Source organism: Podarcis liolepis (genome assembly GCF_965112155.1).
Source record: "Podarcis liolepis genome assembly, chromosome: Z".
In the NCBI taxonomy this organism is placed as follows: domain Eukaryota; kingdom Metazoa; phylum Chordata; class Lepidosauria; order Squamata; family Lacertidae; genus Podarcis; species Podarcis liolepis.
Genome location: NC_139570.1, coordinates 3,253,201 through 3,279,060, shown reverse-complemented (window position 1 = coordinate 3,279,060; position 25,860 = coordinate 3,253,201). Strand labels below are relative to the sequence as shown.

The window sequence follows — 25,860 nt, the reverse complement described above, 5'->3', positions numbered from 1 at the left end:
GATGGGCACAGTTTGGAATGAAAAACTCTGCCTTCTCAGATCTCCACTCCCAATGCTTTTTATAATAGCTGCATTGGGTTAGTTTCTGCAGCACAGGGAGCCCTGGTTCAGTTTGATTGAAAGCCCACACAACTAATAAGGACTAATGCCTTGGAATGGAGCTGATTTCTGCTGCCAATGCAGCAGCACTGAGCTATAAATCACCTGGCTGGTGCTGCACCATTGTGGATTCACTTCAGCTTGGTATTCAAGCTGTGCTGCAAGATCAACAGAAAAATATATGCTTTGGTGCCACTAGCTGAGCCTCAGCAATGTACCTTACAGAGAAATATCTGTATTTTAGTGGCAACCCAGTATCTTCATCCGCATCAACAGCTTGGGTTCCCCTTGGCAATTTTCCCAACCGTAAATCAGAGGCAATGCTCACTCTCTCCTCCTATTTTTATAGAGTGGAGCTGATCAAACTTGCCCAAGCTGCGTTACACCCAGATGAATCTGTGAAGGGTTGGAGTTGCTTGTGAAGGGAGACTTTGAGAATCCAAGCAAATCTGATATGCCTGCCTCCCACAAAACAAAAAACGGAACAGAAAACATTATTCAACTAGAATTTTGGTAAAAATGTGTTTAGTATGAGAAATAAGCACTGCAGTGCCGATGAACTTTTGTGGGCATTTTCTTTTTTCTTAAAAAGGAAGTGATATAGAAATGTGGAGAACCGAATTTTAGTATGAAGAATTAGAACTCGAGAGAAACTGAAACTGATAGATTTTCCCATCCCTAAGAGAAAGTGGGTGCTCAGTCCTCAGAAATATGATCAAACAGAAATGTGGAATTTCAGACCCTTTGATTGGCAGGCAAGCAGTATAAACCTTGGGACTCTGTCAATCTACCCTTGCCTTGTCAACAGAAAGGGACGGCCTGTCTGCTGAAGCTTCCATTCTTGTAATGCTCAACAGGACCCTAGGTCAGTAAGCCTCTACAACTGGATGCAACTGTCCAAGATCCTGTTCCGTTCCAAAGCCTGGCAATAGCAACTGGAGGGTTCTGATCTCCATCAGATTGGAGCCACAGCCGAAAAAGCCCTGGCTCTAGTTGAGGCCAGCGTAACCTCTCTGTGGCCTGGGATCTCCAAGATGTTTTTGTTTGAAGACCGTAAGTTCCTCTGTGGGACATACCAGGAGAGGCGGTCCCGTAGGTACGAGGATCCTAGGCCGTATAGGGCTTTAAAGGTTAAAACCAGCACTTTAAACCTGATCCTGTACTGAGCCAGTGAAGCACTGGTAAATGTGATCCCGTGGCGAGGACCCTGTAAGGAGTCTCGCCGTGGCATTCTGCACCCGATGGAGTTTCTGGGTCAGTCTCAAGGACAGCCCCACGTAGAGCGAGTTACAATAATCCAGTCTGGAGGTGACCGTCACGTGGATCACAATGGCTAGGTCAGGGCAGGAGAGGTAAGGAACCAACTGCTTAGCTTGGCGGAGATGAAAAAATGCCGCCTTTGTTATAGCTGCAATCTGCGCCTCCATGGAAAGGGAGGTGTCGAAGATTACACCCAAACTCTTAACGGACGGTGCTGGCACTAATTGCACCCCCACAAGAGATGGGAGTTGCTCCCCCAATCCTCTATCGTCCTGACCCAGCAAAAGGACCTCTGTCTTCAAAGGATTTAACTTCAACCAGCTTCCACATAACCATCAAGCCACAGCTTCCAAACATCTGATCAGTGTGTCTGGGGCCAAATCAGGATGGCCATCCATCAACAGATAGAGTTGGGTGTCATCAGCATACTGATGGCAGCCCAACCCAAAACTCTGGACAAGCTGGGCGAGGGGGCGCATAAAGATGTTAAAAGCATCGGGGAGAGTATTGCACCCTGTGGCTCTCCACACACCAAGGAGTGGCGTGCTGACAATTCCCCCCCAAGCGCCACCCTCTGTCCCCGACCAGAGAGAAACGAGCGCAGCCATTGAAGGACTGTGCCCTGGATCCCCACGTCGGCAAGGCGGTGGTCCAGGAATTCGTGATCGACCATGTCAAAGGCTGCTGACAGGTCTAGAAGAATCAGCAGCCCTGACCCGCCTCGATCCAGCTGCCTGCGGAGATCATCTGTTAGGGCAACCAGAGCTGTCTCGGTCCCATGACCAGTGCGGAAGCAGGACTGGAATGGATCCAGAGCCGATGTTTCATCCAGAAACCAACCAAGCTGTTCAGCAACCACTCTCTCAATCACCTTACCCAGGAACAGAAGATTTGAAACCGGGCAGTAATTGGATAGAGCTAAAGGATCTAATGTTTTCTTTAAGAGTGGGCACACCACTGCCTCCTTCAGTTCCCCTGGGAATGTCCCCGTGCCAAGGGACAAATTGATGATATCCCCCAGGAGGGCCCACACCTCGTCTGGACACGCTCTAATCAGCCAAGACGGGCACGGGTCAAGAGGACAGGTGGTGGGCTTTCCAGCTCGGAGGAGTCTGTCCACATCGGCTGGGGATATCCAGTCAAAGTGGTCCAATACTGGATCCGAGGACAGTTGAAGGTCCTCCAGTTCCATTATTGTATCCAAATTGGCAGGGAGGTCATGGCGGAGCAACAGGGCCTTCTCTGCAAAAAAGCTTGCAAATGCCTCACAGCTGTGTGTCAAATTGTTATTTAAATTTGGCTGTCCCTCGAGGGATGTTAAAGACCTAATTACACTAAATAATTGCGCAGGGCGAGAGCTAGCTCATGTAAAAACACGCTGATTCCTGGACCATCTGTGGGCTGGATTTAGAAGGCGATTGGACCGGATCCGGCCCCCGGGCCTTACTTTGCCTACCCATGGTCCAGACAGTACTGAGCTACATGGACCAATAGTCAGTCTGCGTATAAGGCAGATTCCTATGTTCCTATGTTACTACCAGTCAGTGTAGACTGACAACACCGAGCTAGTCAGATCAATGGTCAATGCCTGTGTTCCCTGAATACACCTTCTTTGAAGAGAGGGGATCTAGAGAGAAAGCTGGCATCTGCCCATGGTGCCAGGGTAAAGTTTCTCATGTATGGTGTGTGATCTGTTGGCCTCAGACACAGTGACATTCCAAACACACCCATGAGAGGATCTTGCCTTCTGTTTGCAAAAGAATGTGAAGCATCAGCCATCAAAAGTTATTCCCAATCTCATGTGTAAATACAGACTTTTTGCATACTCATGAGAGCCCATGAAGATATGATGATGGGGTTCATTTCAATTATGTTGGACATGATGCCACAGCTGCATTAAAATGCAATTTTGCCGTGGGCAAATGCCATCCAAATGATGCATAATAGGCACTAGCTGAGATGAAGCACATGGGGTAGCTTTTGAACCGACAATTTTTCAAAAGAATGCTTTGGCTCTTGGGATCAGTACCTGGCACAGAAGGCCATCCCCTGAGTGAGCGGAAGGAACTGAGGACCTTTGGGGATGAAAAGCTGGCTCATGGCAGCTTCCAGGTTTGCGTGCCTTCTACCTTTCCACTGGAAGTTTTGATTTCCATTTCTGCCTTGTGCCTCCCTAGAGCTCAGTCTGGGGAGTGACCTATTTGAAAACCATCAGAAGTGTTAAAAGTACAAAAAGGAGGGAAGGTGGGAATTAAAATGACTTTTACGACAGTTTGTGACTTTTGGTGATGGCCACCAGCTTGGTTGGCTTGGAAAGAGGAATTGACAAATGCATGGGGAGAGGGTTGGCTCTCCTGGCCCTGGCTGCCAGATGAAGAACTGCCAGAAGAATATCCTGTTTCCGCCAGAATCCTGGCATGGCAAGGATTAAAGCTGTTGTGGGTGAATTGCATGGCTAAGCATGAGCTCAGATGTTGATCCAACAAGCTCCAAGCCTCCCGCCTCTCCCTTTTGAAGAGCGGGGTAGGCAAACAACATGCATTTCTGGCCTGGCCAAGCAAATAGGAACTTCTATGAGTGTTTGTGTTGGTGCAGGTCCGTAATTGCAGAGATGCCAGCTCAATATCCAACTTAACTTCCCATGAGGAGACTCTTGATTGGCAGGAGCGACAAGAGGAGTCCAGAAGTAGCAGGTCTCTAGGATGTACTTGACTGGAAGTGTTTGACAACCAGCTTCCCCAGGATCCAGCTCCTGGTCCTCTTGATCACTGCCCCCTCTTCATGCTCAGGCATTTATTGAGGCCTTGATTTTGCCTCCCTCGTCTTGCTTGAGCCCTCCCCTGGAACATCTAGCTCCTTGATCTCTTCCCCCACCTCTTCAGGATCTGCCCCCCATGTCATCTCTATAGGGCTCATGACAGTGAGTAGCCAGGATAGCTTTGTTCTATCTCCATTGCCTCTGAATACCAGTTGCTGGGAACTGCGAGCAGGGAGAGTGTTGCTGCACCCAGACTCCTGCCTGGCACCTGGTCACCTACTGTGAGAACAGGATGCTGGACTAGATGGGCCACTGGCCTGATCCTGCAAGCTCTTCTTATGTTCTCTGTTACACAACAGATAAAACATGTATTTCAAAATAAATTTCTCTTTTCTTATTTCTTTATGGTGCCACTGCCTCTTTATTTTTATTCAGCGCTCCCCAGTTGCACCCGGAGCTACTACTGCCCTCCCCTGGATTGTTCTAGCAGCCCCCAGGGGGCTGTGTAACCCACTTTGCAAAACACTGGAGGGAAATTAGCAAATACGGAGGAACTGCACAGCTTGTAGCCACGAAGCCACACACACAGGTTGCCACACCTCTTTCCTTATCCTGACTCTCATCACCATTCCAAGCCTTTGCTCTCAAATGGCATCATTTGCTTTTGCTAAGATGTACTTGGTGTGTAGCCATCTGTTTAATAGCCGAAATAGTTTGGGTTCAAAAGGGACGTTTTGATAGATAGGAAGAGCCCCTCAGCAAATGATTCCAGAGAGTGGCTGTAAATTATTAATTTGCACTCCCTCCTTCAACAGCCTGCCTCGTGTTCATCTGTCACTCTTGGCCCTGTTGCTGCTGCTGTCAAGATTTCATTTAACTACTGCGTTCTGATGATTAATTGCTGATATATTCAAAGTTATTTTGTGAATCATTCAGAAGGCTTTTATTATTTTATTACTTATTATTTTTGCTTTCAAGGGTCTCTTCAAGCATGGCAGTGGTCAGCGAGGTGTTGCAGGCAGGGTGGTGAGTGTAGCTCCTGATAGCGCAGGAATCTCACTGCACTGCAGGCACTGCAGCAACAACCTGCTGCCGCTGCTGCCACACCTGCACTGCACTGATCTCCCTGCACCTGGCCCCTCCCCTTCTTGGGCCAGCCCAAGACATTTTGCCACCCGAGGCAAATAATAATAATAGTAATAGTAATAGTAATAATAGTAATAATAATAATAATAATAATAATAATAATAATAATAATAATAATGCCCCCATTGTAGTTCCTTAAGGATGCTTCAATGATGCAGCAGGGGCAGCAGCAGGCAGGTCCCATCCTGGCTCTGGGTGGGGATGTTGTTGGCTGAGGGCAGCAGGAGGGGGAGCCGCTGGGTCCCAAAAACCCTGATGCCACTGCCACCTCCTCTGAGATTACCCTAAGGTGGCCTCCATGAAGAAGCCATGGCCTGAGGCAACTGGAGGTGGCTCCTGCTGGCCCAGGAGCCCTCCTCAGGCAGGCAGTGGCAAGATCAATGCAATTCTGCATCGGAAGCCAAAGGGAGAGCAGCAAAAGTCTGTAAGGACACGCCTCTCTTCCATTTCCAGATCTGCTGCCCCACCCAGGTCTCCACAGCCTGTTGCTTAAGGCAGCTGCCTCAGTAAGGCTAATGAGTGGGCTGGCCCTGCCACCTGCTGCAGCTCAAGAATACCCTTTGTGAGGTGTGAAGGTGGCCGTTTTTGATTTATTTATTTATTTATTTATTTATTTACCGCTCCCTCCCCAGCCAAGACCAGGCTCAGGGCAGCTAACATCAAGTATCAAAACAATTGATTAAAATACAACTTAAAAACAGGATTAAAATACAACTTAAAATGCAGCCTCATTTCAGTGGAAGCCCAGATCAAAAACTGTTTGGGGGGAGAAAATGTCAAATCTTCACCAAGGCCAACTATCCAGACTGGTCCTACATGGGCCAGAAAAAAGCTAGGAAGTCCCAAATAGGGGTTCCATCACAGAAGGAAAAGGAAAGAGGGGGAGTGGATCAGGCTGATTCCAAGCCAAAGGCCAGGCGGAACAACTCTGTCTTACAGGCCCAGCGGAAAGAAATCAGATCCTGCAGGGCCCTGGTCTCATGAGGCAGAGCGTTCCACCAGGCTGGAGCCAGAGTTGAAAAGGCCCTGGCTCTGGTTGAAGCCAATCTAACTTCCTTAGGGCCCGGGACCACTAGGGTGTTGCTATTTATGGACCTTAAGGTCCTCCACGGGGCATACCGGGAGAGGCGGTCCCGTAGGTACGAGGGTCCTAGGCCTATGCCAGCTGGCCATAGATTCAGGACAGACAAATGAAATAATTTTGTTACTTGCTGCATATTTGCTCTGCGGAATTTTCACTTCTCTAAACATCAGGAAGAACTTTCTGACAGTAAGAGCTGTTTGGCAGTGGAATGTTCTCCCTCGGGAGGCTGTGGCCTCTCCTTCCTTGGAGATTTTAAAGTAGAGGCTGGATGGCCTTCTGTCATGGATGCTTTAGCTCAGGTTCCTGCATTGCAGGGGGTTGGAGTGGATGACCCTTGGGGGTCCCTTCCCAAGCCTACAATTCTATTATTCTATGTGCCAATCAGGCAACCAGCTGCCTTGGATGGCTTTAAGACAGGGTTGGATATGTTGGTGGAGAGGCTGCACTGGTCATGAAGACACTCTGACCCAGAAACAATGCTCTGAGATTTTCAAAACTTTGCTGCAGTGTCATGAAAGGATTTGCAGAATTGGCTTATTTGAATTTCTAGTTGTGGCTTGCATAGGTCAATGGATTGGTCAGCCACATTTAATATGTGTGTTAATTGCAAAATCTAATTGAAGTTGCTGTTTTGAGGTGTGTATAAGGGTGTGTGTGTGTGTGTGTGTGTGTGTGTGTGTGTGTGTGCGTGCATTGGCCATGTCAAGCCTGAAGTCCCAACAGGTTGGGAAAGGTTGTTCACTTAAATTTTCATTTTCATATAAAGCTGCCTAATTTGCAGTCTCCAAAATTATACACAAACTAAAGCACAGCTGCCCTTTGAAATTCACTGTTCTATGAATTTTACAGTCCAAGTGCCTGCAAGTGTCTGAAAACATATGTCCTAGGGGAAAGTATTCATAACGGTGCACAGGTTAGTGAAAATAACATTTGCAATATATAAAAGGAAATTGCTTTGCAAAAAATAATGTATTTGGAGAAAGTCACAAACTGATATGGAACTGTGGAGAACTGAATTTCAGACTGGAAAAATGAGAGACTGAGAGAAACAGAGACTGATGGATTTGGCCATCCTTATGGATGCTGATGTATGCAATGTAACATAATGTAACGTAACATAACATATGGATGCTAATGTATGTTTAAATGTTTGGCTTGCAGTGCTTGTGAATTTATAGGAATTAAAAGAAATAATACATTAGCGTGTTTCCTGTTGTATATAATTTTAAATGCCCCCTGCTAAAGAGAGAATGAGTGAAGACAAACTAACAATTTGTCAAGTAGTAATTTACCTTGAGGAGTGTATAGGCACTTATTTTGCATTATCCTGGAGAGAAGTAGGGATAAATTCATTGGCATTAGATGAAGTAATGGCCATTGACTGTTTCTTTTCTTTCTTTTTTATAGAAGTTTGTTAGATTTTTCATATAATTCAGTATCTGCCCTCCCTCCTCTTAGTCTTCCCCATGCTGCAGATCCCTTAATCCTTTTTGCAGTAATATTTTAACTTCTTTTGTTCAGCCATTTGTCCATACATCTAGTTCTTGAGTGTGTGCCGAGAAAGTTTTGAAACATTATGCTAGTTTTGGGTGGAAGAAAGCTGATCTGGAAGGGTTGCTCTGCCACACTGTGTCTCCCACATTCTTAAGAATTTCCTTTTACATGTGTGTCAAAGTGATTTCAAAACAAAAAAACAAAACAAAACAAAAAATTGCAACAAATAGTTTTATAACAGTACAAAAAGATACCAGAGATAGGATTAAAAACAATATAAAATGAGCACCTTTCTCATGGCTTTGGAGTTTATGCAGTGAGGAGCTCTAAGAAGTTCTAATTCTCTTGGAAGTTTGTTTCATAATGCAGTTTACCAAAGAGGATTTTCTTGTGAGCCAGAAGTCCACTGTCAGAAGCAGCATGTTTCTGAATAGCAGTTGCCACAGGAGGGGCAAGTGCTGTTGCTTGTGGGCTTCCCATTAGGTCATCTGGTTGGTCACTGTGAGAAGAGGATGCTGGATTAGATGGGTCACTGGCCTGATCCACCAGCCAGGCTCCCACGAAATTCTTAAATGTAAAAAGTCCTCATCCAATCTGGTGTGACTAAGGGTTTCCAGTGCTACAATATTAGTTGTGTGTCTTCTGGGTAGAACTATCTTTTCTGCCCTTCTGATAACCTCTGTTTGGCAGGTACACAAACAATTATTGCATTGCCATTGCCCATCTCCAGAATGCGTTCATTCTACTTTGCATTTCCTTCCAGAAGGGTTTTAAGAACAGATATGTCAAGCCACCTGTGGCCTTTCTACCTCTGGAGGTTGCCTGTGGGCAAAATGCCCTGATGTTCAAAGTGTGTGGGTGTTCAACAGGCTCAGTGTGCTTTTATGTACACTCAGTGTATGTACACTTTGACCAGTTTCCTCTTGGTTAGTAGTTGTGTGGACTCATGAAATGTATGAAATGTGGGGAGTATTGTGCAGAAGTTAGATCAGTTAGTGGCTTCGTTTTGTTGTGAGGTTGGTTACAGTTCCTGAACTTTCATATTGTTCTACTTAATTGGCACTAATTAGTAGCTGTTAGCATCCACAGCGCTCACGGCTGCAGAATTCTGCTTCTTAATTTGGTGCTGATTAGACACCATCAGCATCTGACAATATTGATCCTATCCTTCATGCAGATTAATACGGATCTCAGACTCCTTGGCTTAAAAAAGGGGGTGGGGAGTGACTTTCCACATTTTCTGATATTGTGGGTTAAAACACCTGATGCCATGTGGACATTTCTATTCAAAATTTAACCTGAGGCTCACCAAAAATCATCCAGCCCAAGTGTTGCAGTGTGGAGATGCCTTGCAAGGTGGTGATGGAGCTTCTTGGTAGTGGCATCCCATTTTTAGAATTCCCTTGTTAGTAAAATCTGCCTGCCCTTCACACTAGCTACAATCAGCTAGAAACTGAGACATTATTTTGTCGATTTTCTCAAGTTTTTGGAATGTATTGAGCATTATCACTGACTTTGCAGATGATTTGAGTTCAAATTGTGGGTGCCATTAAAAAAAACATTGCGTTACTGTTGTGTTTATGTTCTTTTATGTTAAATGTCTGATGCTCCTTTAAGAGAAAGAGTGGGATATAAAGCTGATGAAATAAATAAAATAAAACCATTAACATGAATTGGTGGACTGTTTCTATACAAAGAAGCTGCAATCTTATACACACTTACCTGGGAACTGGGATGGGTGAATCTGTCAATTTTGCTTTCTCTTGTTTTCTCCTTTTTCCAAACTTAAGTTCAGTTATCCATAATTTTCACACCAGTATGCAATAATAATAATTCATGAAAATTCACCAGCATTGTAGTGGAGATTTCTCCTAGTATAGGCAAAATTGTATACAAAAAAATGCTAATGTAGGCATTATGGAAAAACAAGTGTTCCCCAATATAGTGCACTTTATGTTATTTTCATGAATATATGCTTACGCACATGTTGCCTTAGTATTTGCATTTCTGTACGCCTTCCTTGACTGGGGAACTATACCATAAAGTTCAGTGAAGTATAATTTTTGAAGGATGGCTGTGTTTCAGTTCTCACCTTGTTTCGGAAAGCTGGGATTACACACACACACACACACACACACACACTCAATTCAGTGTTGCAAAAACTGGAAGCAGCTTAAATTTGTGAAATGAGGGAGTTATAAATATTCTCTATACGCTTTCTGGCATTTTAGTGCTGACATTCTTAATCGCCGGTTGTTCATTCAAGTGTACCAGTAGATACTGAATGGGGCTTATTATCATATTAATGTAGAATCTGTTTGTGGGTAATTAATGTATTTCCTTCAGGGATAGGTATGTTTTCCAGCTCCAAAGGTTAGGAGAAATCTGCATTCCTATGGAAGAGTCATTTTAAGGGCTGAAGTGATGGGGATATTTTTGTTTTGCTTTGTTTGCTTGGTGTTGCTTTTGGGCGATGGGGAAGTTTGGACTGCATTTATCTAGCGGCTTTGCTCCCAGGAAAGCAGGAATGGGTGAGTATAGGGTAGATTTGAACTGGGATTGTCAAAGAATTCCAGCAAAACTAAAAATGGGAGCAGAAATTGCCAATGTTAGTTTATTCAACCCCTTGTCCAGAACAGACATCAACCCAGCAAATGCAATTGGCATTTTCTCTTGTTGCTTTCAGCTGGCTGATGATATGTGATGGATTTTTCATTACATTACCTTTGCATTAAAATGATTGGGGTACAATAACGTAATGACAATATAATCTATGCAGTTTGCACAATTCGTAACATAACTAGCATAATTTTACCACAGAGGACAGTGAGATGAATAACGTAGTTTTTTGGTAGAAGGCAGACAGCAGCAGAATGGAGACAGTGCATGCAACATATAGTAGAGGTGGGCAGGAGTGGATTTTTGTGTGGTAGGCAATGTGGGTTTAGTTCTGGTAAAAGGTAAAGGTAAAGGGACCCCTGACCATTAGGTCCAGTCGTGGCTGACTCTGGGGTTGCGGCACTCATCTCTCTTTACTGGCTGAGGGAGCCGGCGTACAGCTTCCGGGTCATGTAGCCAGCATGACTAAGCAGCTTCTGGCGAACCAGAGCAGCACACGGAAACGCCATTTACCTTCCTGCCAGAGCGGCACCTATTTATCTACTTGCACTGTGACGTGCTTTCGAACTGCTAGGTGGGCAGGAGCAGGGACTGAGCAATGGGAGCTCACCCCGTCATTGCAGGGATTCGAACCACCGGCCTGATCGGCAAGCCCTAGGCTCTGTGGTTTAACCCACAGTGCCACACACGTCTTCCTTCATGTTTAGCTATGTCTGCCCACTGTTTTGCAACTTGCTCCAACTGGTGGAACATGGGGTTCTCCCAAGAAAACAAAGGACATCCCACAAGCCCCAGGTCTGCACCTTCCTCTCCTCTAAATAAGGCTGTGATAGAAAGAACATCAGGTTGCTGCTGGTTCTAATGGGAGCAACTGAAACCGACTTCACAGGGCTGTTGTGAGGATAAAATGCAGGGAGGGGAGGTGTGTGTACTGCATATGGAGCTCCTAAGAGAAAAGGTGGGATATACATATAACAAACAAACAAACAAATACTAAAAACTGTCATACTGGATGTCACACCCAAATATATCTTCAGATGCTAGCAGTGGTCTAGGAATCATTTTGTTGGGCTGCCCCCCTCCAACACTGGTCAGAAAGAGTAAAAGAATAAAATAAATACCAACTAACATGTAATAGTAAGATAGTAGGCAGCTATGTATTTCACCTTTTTTCTGTTCTTTTATCCTGATGAGCATTGGGTCAAAATGTTTGACCACACCAATTCTGCAGTACCATTTATGAACTGAGGAGCTATTTTCTGTATTTTTTGTGGGTGCAATGCAAAAGGGGGGGGGGGCAAGAAGGGAGCTACCCTTAAACTGTTTTACTGTACATATAAGGTGGTTGAGCTGTCTTTATTTTTATTTCAACTTTACATAAGAAAAATCCACACCACCCAACTTGCTGCTAGTGCTATTGGTTTATAATTGTTTATCATTTTCTCATTTATTGATATAATTACTATCATTACATGTCTTGAATCTTCTCCCCTTGCCCAAATTAGCTAAAAGATCATAAATAAATGCTTTGAGATGAGATCCGCAAGCTCCTTTAGCACCCCTGGGTGCAGCTCGCCAGGCCCTGGAGATTCGAATTCATTTAAAGCAGCAGCTTGGTGTGCCCTTCCTACCTCTTTTCCTGTCTTGGGCTGCTGCTCCCTCCTTGCACCATTTATCCTCTTATCAGGCAGGGCATCTCTTTCCTTCTGGATGAAGACAGAGGCAAAGTAGGTGTCAAGTCGTTCCGCCTTTTCGCTGTCACCCAATAGTCAGTCAGTCAGTCAGACAAGTTTATTGCTTATAGCCAAAGGCTGCTGCAATGTATACAATGACATTCAATAAAATATATGCTAGTTTGATACAAAAACTTAAAACATTTACATTGTCAAAACATGACCTAATCTGCACAAAGCTATATAAACTCCCTAATATACAAATTGAAACATTAGACAATAAAATTTATAAGCTAAAATCACTGCGGGGCCACTAATATATTAAAAGTAATATTAAATAATACAATAGATAATTATGTACAAAGTTTAGTGAGAAAGATACAGCTTGGTGTAGATGGGGTCAAATAAATTCATCTCTTTTACAGTTGATAGCTATCTCGGCTATACAGTGGTACCTTGGGTTAAGTACTTACCAGTAATTCGTTCCGGAGGTCCGTATTTAACCTGAAATTGTTCTTAACCTGAAGCACCTAATGGGGCCTCCTGCTGCCACCGCGCCTCCTGCTGATTTGAAGGCTTGCAATTTAATGTTAGATAGCTGTATATTCCAAGAGGCCATTTCTGAGTAGACCAGTCCCAAATATTTAAACGGATTTACTTGGTTTATGATGTGTTCACCAGGTGCCGAATATGCTTTTTAGGGCGCTTCCCAAATACAATGAGCTGTGTCTTGTCATAGTTTATAGATAAAGCATTACCCGTGCAATATGAACCTAATTTCACAAGCAGCCGTCTCAGGCCCACCAGGGTTCTAGATGCAAGTACTAGGTTATCTGCATACATTAAGACTGAAAGTTTTTGGTCAAGAATTGTAACAGGGGCAAACTGTAGGCCATCCAGTTCTTTAACTATGTCATTAATATAAAAGTTAAGCAGAAAGGGCACCAAAATGCATCCTTGTTTAACTCTGGTAATAGTATTTATTCTAATAGTGAGATGGCCAGGTCCACTTTTACTGATATATCAGTATATAATGTTTTGATGAGAAATAATAAGCGACAATCTATATTTGTCTTTTCCAATTTCTGCCACAATGCATGTCTAGGGACTGTATCGAAAGCTGACTTTAGATCGATAAAAGCTTCAAATTATGTATGTATTTACATAGCAGAAAGTTCAACACAAAGCACTGGTCCACTGTGGATCTCCCTCTTTGGAAACCTGCCTGGATTTCAGATATCACCTAATTTGTATCTGCCCATTCTTCCAGTCTCCCAAGAAGGAGCCTGGCATATAGTTTAGAAGCTACATCTAACAAACTAATGGGTCTATAATTGGCAGGGTTTTTCTTATCACCCTTTTTATATATTGGGGCAATTATACTCAGCTTCCACCCTTCTGGTATGCAGCCTGAGATGTTTATGTATCTAAGATGGGTGACCAGAAATCCGGTCTTATCTTATAAATCTCCATTGGGATCATATCTTCTTCTGGAGCTTTATTGGCTAGTTGGCTTACAATTAGCCTCCAGTGGCGTAGCGTGGGTTGTCAGCACCCAGGGCAAGGCAAGTAATTTGTGCCCCCTAACCCCTAACCTAGGGACGCGGGTGGCGCTGTGGGTAAAAGCCTCAGCGCCTAGGGCTTGCCGATCGAAAGGTCGGCGGTTCGAATCCCCGCGGCGGGGTGCGCTCCCGCTGCTCGGTCCCAGCGCCTGCCAACCTAGCAGTTCGAAAGCACCCCCGGGTGCAAGTAGATAAATAGGTACCGCTTACCAGCGGGAAGGTAAACGGCGTTCCGTGTGCTGCGCTGGCTCGCCAGATGCAGCTTTGTCACGCTGGCCACGTGACCCGGAAGTGTCTCCGGACAGCGCTGGCCCCCGGCCTATAGATGTGAGATGGGCGCACAAACCCCAGAGTCTGTCAAGACTGGCCCGTTAGGGCAGGGGTACCTTTACCTTTACCTTTAACCCCTAACCTGCCGCCACTGCCAGCTTCTTCTTGCTGCTGCCTGGTCTGGTCTGGTGTGGTTCTCTCCTGCGCTCAGCGCTGCTCTGGGCAGCCGCTGCACTGTCCCTCCCCCAGGTAGTCCCTCGCTCTCTCTCCGCACCGCACGCCTGGCACCCCCCCCCCCACACACAGTGGGCGGCGACCCGGCAGCTCGGATCGGATTCGCACAGCCAGCACTGCAGTGAGAGAGAGTGAGTGAGCCAGGTAGGGGCAGAGAGCTGCGAGTGCGAGCGTGCCCCCCCAGATGTTGCGCCTGGTGCGGCCGGGCCCCCCCTGCACCCCCCACGCTACGCCACTGTTAGCCTCTTAATCTGATTGGGCATGACGTCTGGCCATTCTGGCAGTTCTAATAACTGAGTATAGTAAACTTGTGAGGGTGAGTCAGAACGAGGGCCATATATTCCTGTAAAATATGTCACCCAATCCTTTCCTTGGACAGATGCTTCTAACGAGTAGCCCAGCCCATTTGTGCCTTGGGCAACCAGATGCCAAAATTTCTGTGAGTCCTTTTGAAGTGCTGCATCTCTCAGTGCTTTCCACTGTTGCTCAAAATATATTTGTTTCTTGCTTTTAAGTAATAATTTATAACTGTGTCGTAATTAAGCTACCTCAGCTTGCAGAGCAAGATTGTGCTTATCATGTTTTAACTTCGATTTTCTAAGTTCCCTAGATAGACGTTTTTTACTATTCTGACTTTCCTTATCGAACCATGTCTGTCTTTTGAACTTTTTATTTTTGATCACACTGGTTGTGGTCATCAGGGGGCGCATTCAGTTAATTATATTCTCACAGAGTCCGATTACATTTCCTGTTTCTAACAACATTTCCCCCTTTAATAAAGCAAACTCATGAGAATCCAGGATCTGGATCATTTTTTCCTGGACCTGTGCATTCCATTTTAACCTTCTGTTTCCAAGTATCAGATATTCCGTTTCATCCAATATTTTAGGGAAAGCGGAAGAAAAAAATAGCGCAAGAGATAACTCAAGTGGAAAGTGGTCACTTTCAGCTCTGGGGATTATCCTAAGGGTGTCTTGATTAACTGGCACATGATTAGATGCTAGGATATAATGTATGGTGCTAGTAAATCCACTGGGGTAAATAAAAGCAAAATACTCCTCCTGATCTCCTTGTCCGTGCCCATTACATAACAAAAGATTGTGCTTAATTATAAGTTCACAGAGGTATTTCCCAGTGCGGTTAGAGGTGGTGTCCATTGCTGTCCTCTGGCAGATTTCGGGTTCGTCCTCCAAGTTTAGTCCAGATAATATTGTATTTTGTGGGGAGACAAGGCCAATCCAGGCATTGAAGTCATCCCCCAAGACAAACCGAGGGTTGGGCGACAAAGAGTCTATACTTTCGAGTAGTTGGTCAAGTCTTTCCCAATATGAACTCAGTTCCCCACAGGACTTTACTGGGGGAATATACACACAAATACAGTAAGTATTTCTCAGAAGACTATCGGACAGGGACAATGCTAAAAAATTAGGGGTGGTCAGTGAGGGGCACAGTTGAATTGTTACATTAAGAGATGTTGACACCAGCACCGCCAGCTCCCCGCTAGGCCTTCTGTGCTTTGCAGTTTTAAGTGCTGGTTGGGTGTAACTTGTAAAACCCTGTAATTCAACTGTTGTACCTTCTTTTGCCCAGGTTTCTTGCAGGAAAATGATATCATGTGTTTGTAAATAGGAACAGAAATTGCTGTCTTGAATCTTGTTCAGCCACCCTGTTACATTCCATGATAGAAGTTTGATTGTTTTCTAGTGATTTCCTCTTAGTAAATTGCTGGTCATTGTGCTTTTAGAGTTTGCTAATTTTTGAGGCTACATGGTATCATTTATACCAGTAGTGTGATCCAGATGTTCAATAATTTCAGTCGTTGGGCATGAAGTGCTCACATTTGCACTTCATGGAGGTCACTGGACCTTTACTTTGCAAATTACCAGCGGAGATTCCTTAAGTGTAGTTCCTAACTCCTCCTCATCTAAATGTCTCATCTTTGCCCAGAACTCTGGGGCTTCCGTAGATATCAAGCAGTTATGGACCCTGGGTCTGTTGTCAGTCTCTACCTCCAATTCTTTGTTCTCTTTCAATGTCTGGCTCATAAGGTCAAGCCTCTTGATAACTGTTTGTTGCTTTTCCTAAGAGAGGTTCCTAAAGGAGTTGAGGAAATCATCTTTATGGCATACTGAAATTCCTGGGGTTGATTATCTAGAGAAATTGGCTGTTCCTTTTGGCCCTCCTGGTTATATTGATGTTGAGCATGATTCTGTGAATTCAACTCAGACATGTCTGTTTCTTCCCGGCTTATCAAGTTTGTTTGTGATGTCATCACTTCCATTGGGGATCTAGGCTTTGGTTTTGTGGGTCACTCTGTAGCCCTAGTCCTCATCTTGCATTAGGGCACGACAATAGAATTGTGAAATACCCGGGCTGGAAAAACTCCGCTGCTTGACAATCTGGGTTTCAATTTGTGGATCAGTAAGGGCAGTCTGGTAGAGGAAAAAGTTAACATGATTTTTTGGAATTGGTTTGTGGTATTCAGGGATTCAGTCCCAACAAGATCGATCTCTGTAAGTCCAATTCCAAGTAAGTCTGATAGATGTCGTTTGGCACGTTGGGCGCCTTTCCAGTTAGGAGTTTGATCTGAACTTCCACAGATTGTCATGCAGATCTTTTTTGGGTGAAAGATTAGATGAATTGATTTTAAGTACCTCTACACATTCTGTGTTGAGTTTAGGGGTCTACTCTTGTTGACGCCATCTTGCTTTGGTTCTTTGGTGGTCTATTGGTACCTGCTTATTATTAACAGATAATCTATGGACCTCTTGGGATAATTCAGTTATTTGGGAGGCGATACCTTGAATTTGTTGGAAGATGTGTTCAACCGTTCTTGCAATTAAAGTTAATTGGGTGCTCTCCCTACTTGTTATTTCTTCCTCTATTTGAAGCTGAGAGTCAGCTTGCCCCATCGCTGAATCTAGTTCTGCACCCCCACTCCGAGTATTCTCCTCACATTCACAATCAACTTCAAGAGGGGAAAACTGGCTTTTTGTTGAAACTGTAAAATCAGATTTGTTAAAGCAGTCCTCCATTTTTTATTGAGAGCTGGTGAAAGGACTGCCTCTTCTGTATCCTGTAGCATTTACAAGCAGGCATCATAATGCGGTGATGAGTAAACAAAGAGAGGATTCCTTAGCAGGAAAGGAAAGGGAAAAAGTGTGCAGTCTATTCTGTTGAAGAGCTTCTCTGTGTAATGACTGCCAGGAAGTCAAAAAACAAAGTGTAAAAGGGAGCTGGCAATTAACAGCTAGCAGCTAACGGCCTGCCCAGGATGCTTCTCACAGTGCTTGCCCAGAGTGTTTCGTATAACATAGATAAGAAAGTGCTGATATAAAGTATAACATAGATAAGAAAGTGCTGATAAGTTCTCAGTGAATTTATAAGTTTAAAAGTGGAGAAAGGAAAATCACTTTCCTGAGCAGCAATTAAAGTCAATTAGAGTCCTCCGGAGCTCCGAAGCCTGATTTCTGAACGCCATCTTTCCAGAAGTCCACCCAATAGCACATCTCCATTTTCTCCATGCAGAGGTGTTTTGCAGCTTGCTTGTTATCCCTCTTGCTTTAAAGATAGCTGAATAAATCTTTTGTATTATTTTTAACCTTCTTGCAAAACAGCTTTTGATTGTTATTTTTAAAGTGTTGATTAAATGATAAGAAATCAAATTTGTATTGACCATGCATCTCTGCTTAAAATGGCCATTTGCAGATTCTCTACTGGATCTCTGGAATATTGAATTAAGCATGGTTTGCTATGTCGCTGTCTGTTTTTATGTTTTACATCAGCCTTTGACAACCTGTTGCTCTCCAGATGTTTCCGGACTACAACACTCATCAGACCCAGGGCTGCTGAGAGATGTATTCCAAAAGATCTTGAGTGCAACTGGTTTGTGAAAATGACTTTACAAAAAAAAAAAATCTGAATTCGTGCATCTGCAACACAGTGTTCTGTAATCTTTGCTTTCAGTTGCAAATGACAGAAGAAGCCCTCCGTGGCAGGTCCACCAACAGTCTGAATGGCTTCATCCTGCCCTCATTGTACATGCTGTGTGTATTTGTTTTGTGTACACAGCGCATGCAATGTGGACAGGATGGAGGTCACGATCCACCGGAGACAAGATGTGGGAGTCAGGAATGGCTTGGAAGGGAACCACTATGTTGCTCCCTTGTTTAAAACTAAGCGGGTCTTGTTTGGGCCATTGTGGCATAGCCCCACCTTTGCATCTCTCCAGGGAAGAGGGCGTAAGAAGAATAGTAAATAAAAGAGAATGGCTCCCTTGGAATATGTGGACCCTGTGATCAACATTCTTAAAAACCATTTCCTTTGAATCAGCCAGACTGATTGCATATGTGTGAAGTGGGTGGAGCAGGCGGAGGGGATGTTCCACAGTATTTCCTGTGCTCTTTTTCAGATCAAAATTGCCCCCAGGCCCCCTTCACCTAGGCAGAGTTTCCCAAACTTGGATCTGTAACGGTTTTTGGACTACAATTCCCATAATCTTTGATCACTGGTCCTGCTAGCTAGGGATGATGGGAGTTAAAAACAGCTGGAGACCCAAGGCTGGGAAACCTGGTTGCTGCTTTTAGGCAAAGAAAATCATCTCAGGAGTTCCATTCACTTTCTTCCACATCTAGCTAGTCCTTAAGCTATGCAATGACAGGGATGGTTTTAAGCGGGTCTCAGAAAGTGACATGGTTCTGATGGGTAGTTTTGAGAGATGGGTTCTGATTGGTGTTCTATGGAAAGAGCTTTGCTGCTTTCACTTTTCTGGTGTCATTACAGATGGTGCAACCGAAAAGCTACAAGCTCTGCAACCGAGAGGCACATTTTATTTTGCTCTCTGCTGCCTATTTGTAAGATGTTGGGTCTCTGCATGTTAATGTTGGGGAGATAAGTGAGGAATAAGATGACACAACTCAGTAGCCCAAGGCAGACGCTCTTGGCTCACATGAACTGTGAGAGAAGAGGGGGGCACTTTTACCGGTCAGCTGATTCTGCCCATCCCCACTCACATATTATTTGTGGGGATGGGGAGGTCTGAAGTTGGGATGGACAAATCTGTTAACTTTGGCTTCTCTCAGTTTCTAATTTTTCCAAGTTTTCCACATTCCCACATCAACTTGCATTTGAAAGAAAAAGGAATACAGAGCCTGATAAAAACCCATCAGCACTTCACTGTGAATTCCCCCTGATATATGAAAGATTGAACTCAGCTTTGTCTATTATACACATTTTTACAAAGCAATTTCCTGCAACTGAATGAACATAACTTGAACTGGAGAACTACACTGAAAAATGCAGGGGAGCATGAATTCTGAAGAATAGCTGCGTTTCAGTTCCTGAAGTGCTTTGGAAAGTGCAAAATAGGCAGGTTCACTTTTAAATGGGAGCTGAATCTAATTACCCCCACATTGTTTGATGTGCAGGAAACCTAGATTAGAGATGTTGGAGAATTCCAGTGGAAAGAGGAGTAGAAACTTCCAATGCTCGCTGGTTCGTCTCATGCCTGGAACAGAAATCACTCCAACAAATCAGTATTTGGTGTTCCTTTCTGTCCACAAAAGATAAGTAACTGATCCTCACCCACATTTGTGCTGCATTTTCTTTCTACTGAAATGTACAGGGTGTAATAATCTGATGACAGTGCATTCTGCATAACTACCGTAATTATGTACTTCATGCAATTTTGCCGCAGTGTCTGCTGGACGCTGAGGGGAAGGTGAACTGTAACAGAGTGGAAACAGATCTGCGTGCAATGAAGGCAGGGCAGAATAGGAAACAATAATTTCTTACATCTCTAACCTAGATACACAGGGCAGAGGCTCCCTGCTTCTTCCCTTCTCCATAACATGCGGATTGTGGTGAGCCTGGGACAGCAGTGTTAGAAATGAGCTGGAGGATGCAGACCCCAAAAACTGGATCAGATGTACAGTACAGCATGCTCTGTATCTTTCAACTTATAGCCCCCTTTATAGGTAAGAAGGGAGCCCTGGTGCTTTCCCCATTGAGTGCCAAAAGACAGTCCACGCAAGAACACTGAAAGATTTGCCTCCATGCAGACAATTTTTCTCCTCTCTGAGTCTTTTAATGCCAAAACGGTATGCTGAGCTGAATCCTCCTGCAGGGACGATTGATTTTTCTCCCCCTCCCATTCCCCTCCGCTTTCTGTTCAGAATAGTGTGATTCTCTAATGGGCTACAAGGTGTTGGATTCAATAACATGATGAGGAATGGATATTAGAAAGAGAGAGAAAGATGAGCCTTGTTTCTCTCTAGTTGCTGGAACTAGGTCCCACTTGCACTGAATTTTGCCCCAAGGATGTTGCATTTCATGGCAATTTCACTGACCTGTTACAGCTTCCCCCCACCCCAATCTTCTAAAAGGCATTGAAGTTCTTCATGCCTGGTAACTGCAGGTGCACTGAAATGAGCAGTGAATTGTTTGCTCCCCACTGTGCAGGCAGAGCCTGGAAAGTACTGTGGGGGGGCGGGCGGGGCAGAATTGACTGCAGAAAGAAACTCCTGCTGTTTCAATGGGCAGGTTCAAATACATTCATAGATGCCAGGAATTAGTTCTCTGGCTGAGTGCCATGTTAATGGAGCCCCTTTACTGGAAACAGTGCTGGGGACGGAATAAATAAATAAATAATCTGGTTTTCTTAAAGAATGATTTTTCTCCTCTTGGTGGGGGAGAAATCTCCCCACATGTTAATGGAAATGTGCCGAATCCACTCTCTGAAATGATAGGTAAATTGAAACATGGCTATCCTCTGGAATTCTGACATCTTTGAATTTTGCAGTGCAGCTTCACAACAACAACAAGAAGAAGAAGAAGTACCAGATAGAGAGAGATCGATATTAGAGAAAATTGCATGCAAAATAATGTGTGTGTTTATATATTTTGTTTCAACCATTTATATACTGCTTAATCATCTCCATAATCGTTACGTTAGAAGAAACGAACAAGCACTTAGCAAGATACAAAGCATTTGGCAGTGGCAGGCGGAGGCCAATTAATTTACAAAACATATACGTATACAAATAGGATACAATAAGCAGCAAGTGAGTGTTGTTGCATAAACTTCAGCCATGTCCCCACTTACCAGGCACAGTCCTTCTTATTTTCTAGAGATGATTTGGTCACTGACTTGAGAAATGAGCATGACTGTGAGGATTCACATCCCACTCAAGCCGTTGTCCTCTCCCAAATAATCATGGGAACGGTAGCTTTTTATTGTTATTGTTGTTATTGGTTTCTGTTGATTTATTGGTTTGTTTGTTGCTTGTATAGGATATTCTGTTTTTTAATGCTTGATGTTTTGTTGTGTTTTATGTACCGGTATGTTGTAAGCCACCCAGAGTGACTGAGGAAACCCAGCCTGATGGGAGGGATATAAATCATTTAGCTTGTTAAGGGTGATGGGAATTGTGGCTCCCTGAAAGGCAAACTGCAGTTCCCAGGATTCTTTGAGGATTTGAGGAAGCCATGTACTGTAAATGTGCTTTAAATGTATTTGTGTGTGTGTACACAGCCTCCGTCTCTTAGCTGCTGGTCTATAGCAGTTCTGCAAAGCAGCCTCATTCTCATGTCTGTGAACCAAACAATAGCTTAGCAAGACCAGGTGGATACGCAGGTTCATGGGCAGTTGCTCACAGCCACTTTGACTTCACTCCAGTGCCCAATTGAACTACATCAAGACTTGGCTTAGTGAGCCATCCAATTCATTACTCACAGTTAAGCTCTCTCCTCATCGACCACAAACTGTAGCCAGAACAAACCTTACTGTAAGTTTGGCCTGCCATATCATGCAAACAAGCCCAGTGATGTTTTTGCTTCTCTGCTGAACCTGCAAACATTGTGTGGTTTGCACACAGTCACCTGTAGCTAACCAATGAGCTGAAAGGTATGCTCAGGGTGCCAGCCAGATTGGGCACCTAGGTAACAATCCTTCAATGTGGAGTGCTGTTTTGGAGGGGTGGGTGGCTGATCCCCATTCTGTTCTGATTATTCTAATGCAAATGGAGAAAACAAATGCTGTTCCTGCTTGTCTAGAACATGCTATCAGAAGCTTTTCCATTCCAGGGCTCGATCTGAAGACAGAAGTGATTGTGGAATATCCCCCACCCTCCAGCTGAATAATTCTCCTGCTCAAATGATAGCACAGCTGCTCAGGATTTGAACCAATATGTCAGGGGATTGAAAGCTTTATCCAAAGGCATGGGGAAATGGGATTCATTTCTGAGGTACTGCTCTATTCAGAAACATTTTCCTTCCAACAATTTTGGTGGAGTTGAAGAGTGGAGTGCAGGTCTTCTCTTTCAGTAGGTTAAAACAGTTCTGCTAACCCCCTAATTTGATGGACAGGGTAGCTAGGCAGAGGCCTTTCCTCAATTCATAACGAAAAACAAACAAGATGACTGAAAATCTTGGAGCAAGCCCAAGGCACCAAATTATTTTTCTCGTGGATTTACAGAGAGGAAGAAGGGAGGTGGGACACTGCCTTGTAAAATAAAATCCTTGAATGACTGAACGGATGAAATTCCCAGCCGGTCTGGTTTTAATTTGAACAATGTTCTGTTGCCTGATTTGGGAGGAATATCAATTAGAGCTGTGTGCAGGTGGGGATCCCAGAGCATGAATTAAAATCAAGAGCTTTCATGCGAACCATTGTAGCAAGCTCATTGTGACATAGTAGTGCAGCTCTAGACAGCTGCTAGGAGGGAGCAGCCCTGTCAGCTGCCCTTGCAGCTCCTGATTCAGGCTGTGCACTTTGCCAACACCTGTTTTCTTTGGGAAAATGGCAATTAAATTGTAATAATAATAAGCAGCAATCAGTATTAAAACATGCCCTATATCAGGGGTCACCAACACAGTGCCTGCGAGCACCAGTATCTCAGCTGATGCCTGTGAAAAGTTTCAGTAAATATACACAATGCATGAGGGACAGTTTGCTGTCTGCGCTGCTGTAGCCTCTCCTGCATGGCCCCACGACAGTCATTTTGTGACTGGTGCCCACGGCACTTGATCAAAATTCCAGAAACGCCCATTGGCTGAAAAATGCTGATGACACCCACCGTAAAGATATCTGCTTTAGAGTATTGTAGTGTGTAGAATGATTTGAGAAAAATGGATGAATCTTTGTTCTAAATAAATAAATAAATAAATCCTTAGAAAATCTGCAACTTTCCCTGTGCAGCTGAAAAGTATGGACAGCAGTGTTAATGGAAAAGCTCACTAAGCCTATGAAATGGCAGGGCGAATGGCAGGGCGAATGGCAGGGCAAAAAACCAAGGGTAAAGTACAAACTTCTAATGGAAATAAAGGACAGAGGAGGGTTTGCACTACCAGACCTCAAATTATATTACGAGGCAGCATGCCTAGTATGGATTAAGGAGTGAGTGATTTTAAAAAACGCAAATATATTAGACATCGAAGGCTGGGACAACAGTTTTGGCTGGCGCAGTTATCTGGGATATAATAAAGTTAAAGTCCATAGAGGATTCCTCAATCACATAATTAGGAAATCTTTATTCACAGTACAGTCATACCTCGTGTTGCGTTAGGTTCATGTTGCATCTTTTCAGCTTGTGAACACGGCAAACCTGGAAGTGTATACATCCAGGTTTCGCCACGTGTGCAGAAGCGTTCTGCATGCTTTGTGCATGCACAGAAGCGTTCTTCGCACATCGCACATGTGCAGAAATATCGCTCTAGTTGTAGACTTTTCGGGGTGCAATTGGCACCCTGGAACAGATCGTGTCCGCAACTAGATGTACCACTGTATGGGAAAGAAATAAAAAATTACTGGAACCCAAAACCCCTTGGTGGTTGTCACTGGTAGAAGCAATAGCAATGAAAAAGGAAAACATGGGCATTAATTGGCCAACTTATAAGAAAATATTAGAAGAAGAAAATAATCAATTGAAAATTAAAAAATACGAGGAACTCAAGCAGGTAGGTGTGAACTGGCTACAACATCACCAGTTAAATGAAATTTTCAAGTAAGACAAAAAAAATGGATTTGACATAAAGATATCAGATTTAGAAAAAGAACTTTTATTAACTAATAAAAAGATATTATCAGAAACATATAGATTACTAATGGTTTGGAATCTTAATGACGAGGAGGTGAAGGAAGTGATGGTGAAATGGGCACACGATTTTGGTTATCCAATTCAGATGGGAAAATGGGGGGAAACTATGGAAAACAGATTTAAAATACCCTGCGTGCTATCTGATAAAAAAACTTTATAAAAATGACCTACAGATGGTACCTGACCTAAAGCAAATTAGCCAAAATAAATAAAAATAACAGTAGTAAGTGCTGGAGATGTAAACAAAATGAAGGAACCTTATTCCACACGTGGTGGTCATGTCCCCAAATAAAAAAAAAAATAGGACATGATTTATGAAGAACTAAAGAAAATGCTAAAACATACATTTTTAAAGAAACCTGAAGCTTTCCTATTAGGCATTTTAATGATAAGCATCCCAAATGAATATAAAAGTGTTTCTTTACACGACAACAATGGCTAGAATATTAATAGCAAAATACTGGAAATGTGAGCTAATACCAACAAAAGATGAGTTGCAATTGAAGTTGTGTGAGTATCTCGAACTAGCCAAAATGGCAGAACTAATAAGAAACCACTCAGACAAGGTAAAAAAGTAATGGGTTTGCTTCAAAAACCATATGACTAAATATGGCTCCAAAAATAATACTTGGTTGTGCTTAGATTAATTTCACAGATATAATGGAAAAAATTGATTTAAATAAAGGAATACAGATTATTGGTAACTAATGAGAAGTGTTGAAGCCACAAAGAGATAGAGGGAAGTCAATTTACAAATCAAGGATTCAAACAAGTTTAGTGGAAAAGAAAGAAAGTGTAAGCAAAGAAAAAAAAAGAAATATTAATGTAATTTCTTTCTGGAAGCCTTTTGTATAGAATATTCAAATTATGGTTTGTATCCTTTGAACAATTGTATCTTTTTTTAAAAAAATATTTTTTGTATTTTATTTTTCTCTTTTATTCTTTTCTTTTTGTGTATTTGGGTGTAATTTTTAATTTGTTTTTTCTCTCTGTAATTTTCAAAACTGCAATAAAAAAAATGAAAGCTGTGAATGGCACTCAGGACTAGGATGACATTATAGAAATATAACTTTTATAATAATTCTGAAACTTGGAAACCCCTTTGCACACATGAACAATTGTGGTGTAGTCTATTTCACCAACAAGGGTGATTAATCCCACTTGGGTAGGGGGCTTATTGCTGCTGTTTTCTTTTACAGACAAGTACACCTGCTCACATCACTGGCTTGAAAGAAAAAGAGAGGCTAAGGCAAGGAGGGAGGAAAATAGATTAAGATCCTTTGTCCTGTTTCCTGCCACAGAAAGTAGGGGATATGACATCACACAGACCTGTCTTCTCTAGGAATACAAGAACTCTGTGAGCCTTAACCCCTTCATATGCTTTTTTTTAAAGCAAACATAATTGTCATTTTTGACTGCATGTTTCCCCACATTTGGGACCACTTGAGGATTGTTGAGCAGCCCGTTTAGTTGGCCTGCTGTTGTAGAGTAAGTATTGAATGCAATTTAATCGTAGCTGTTTTTGTCTTCTTCTTCACTTAATGCCATAATAGGCTTTTACACAGTT

General features: G+C 43.4%; 1 protein-coding gene across 11 annotated transcripts in view; it reads left to right on the top strand.

Annotated features, from left to right (window-relative positions):
- Positions 1–25,860, top strand: part of HTR2C (5-hydroxytryptamine receptor 2C) — a 248,232-nt gene that overhangs the window by 83,677 nt on the left and 138,695 nt on the right. The window lies entirely within an intron of this gene.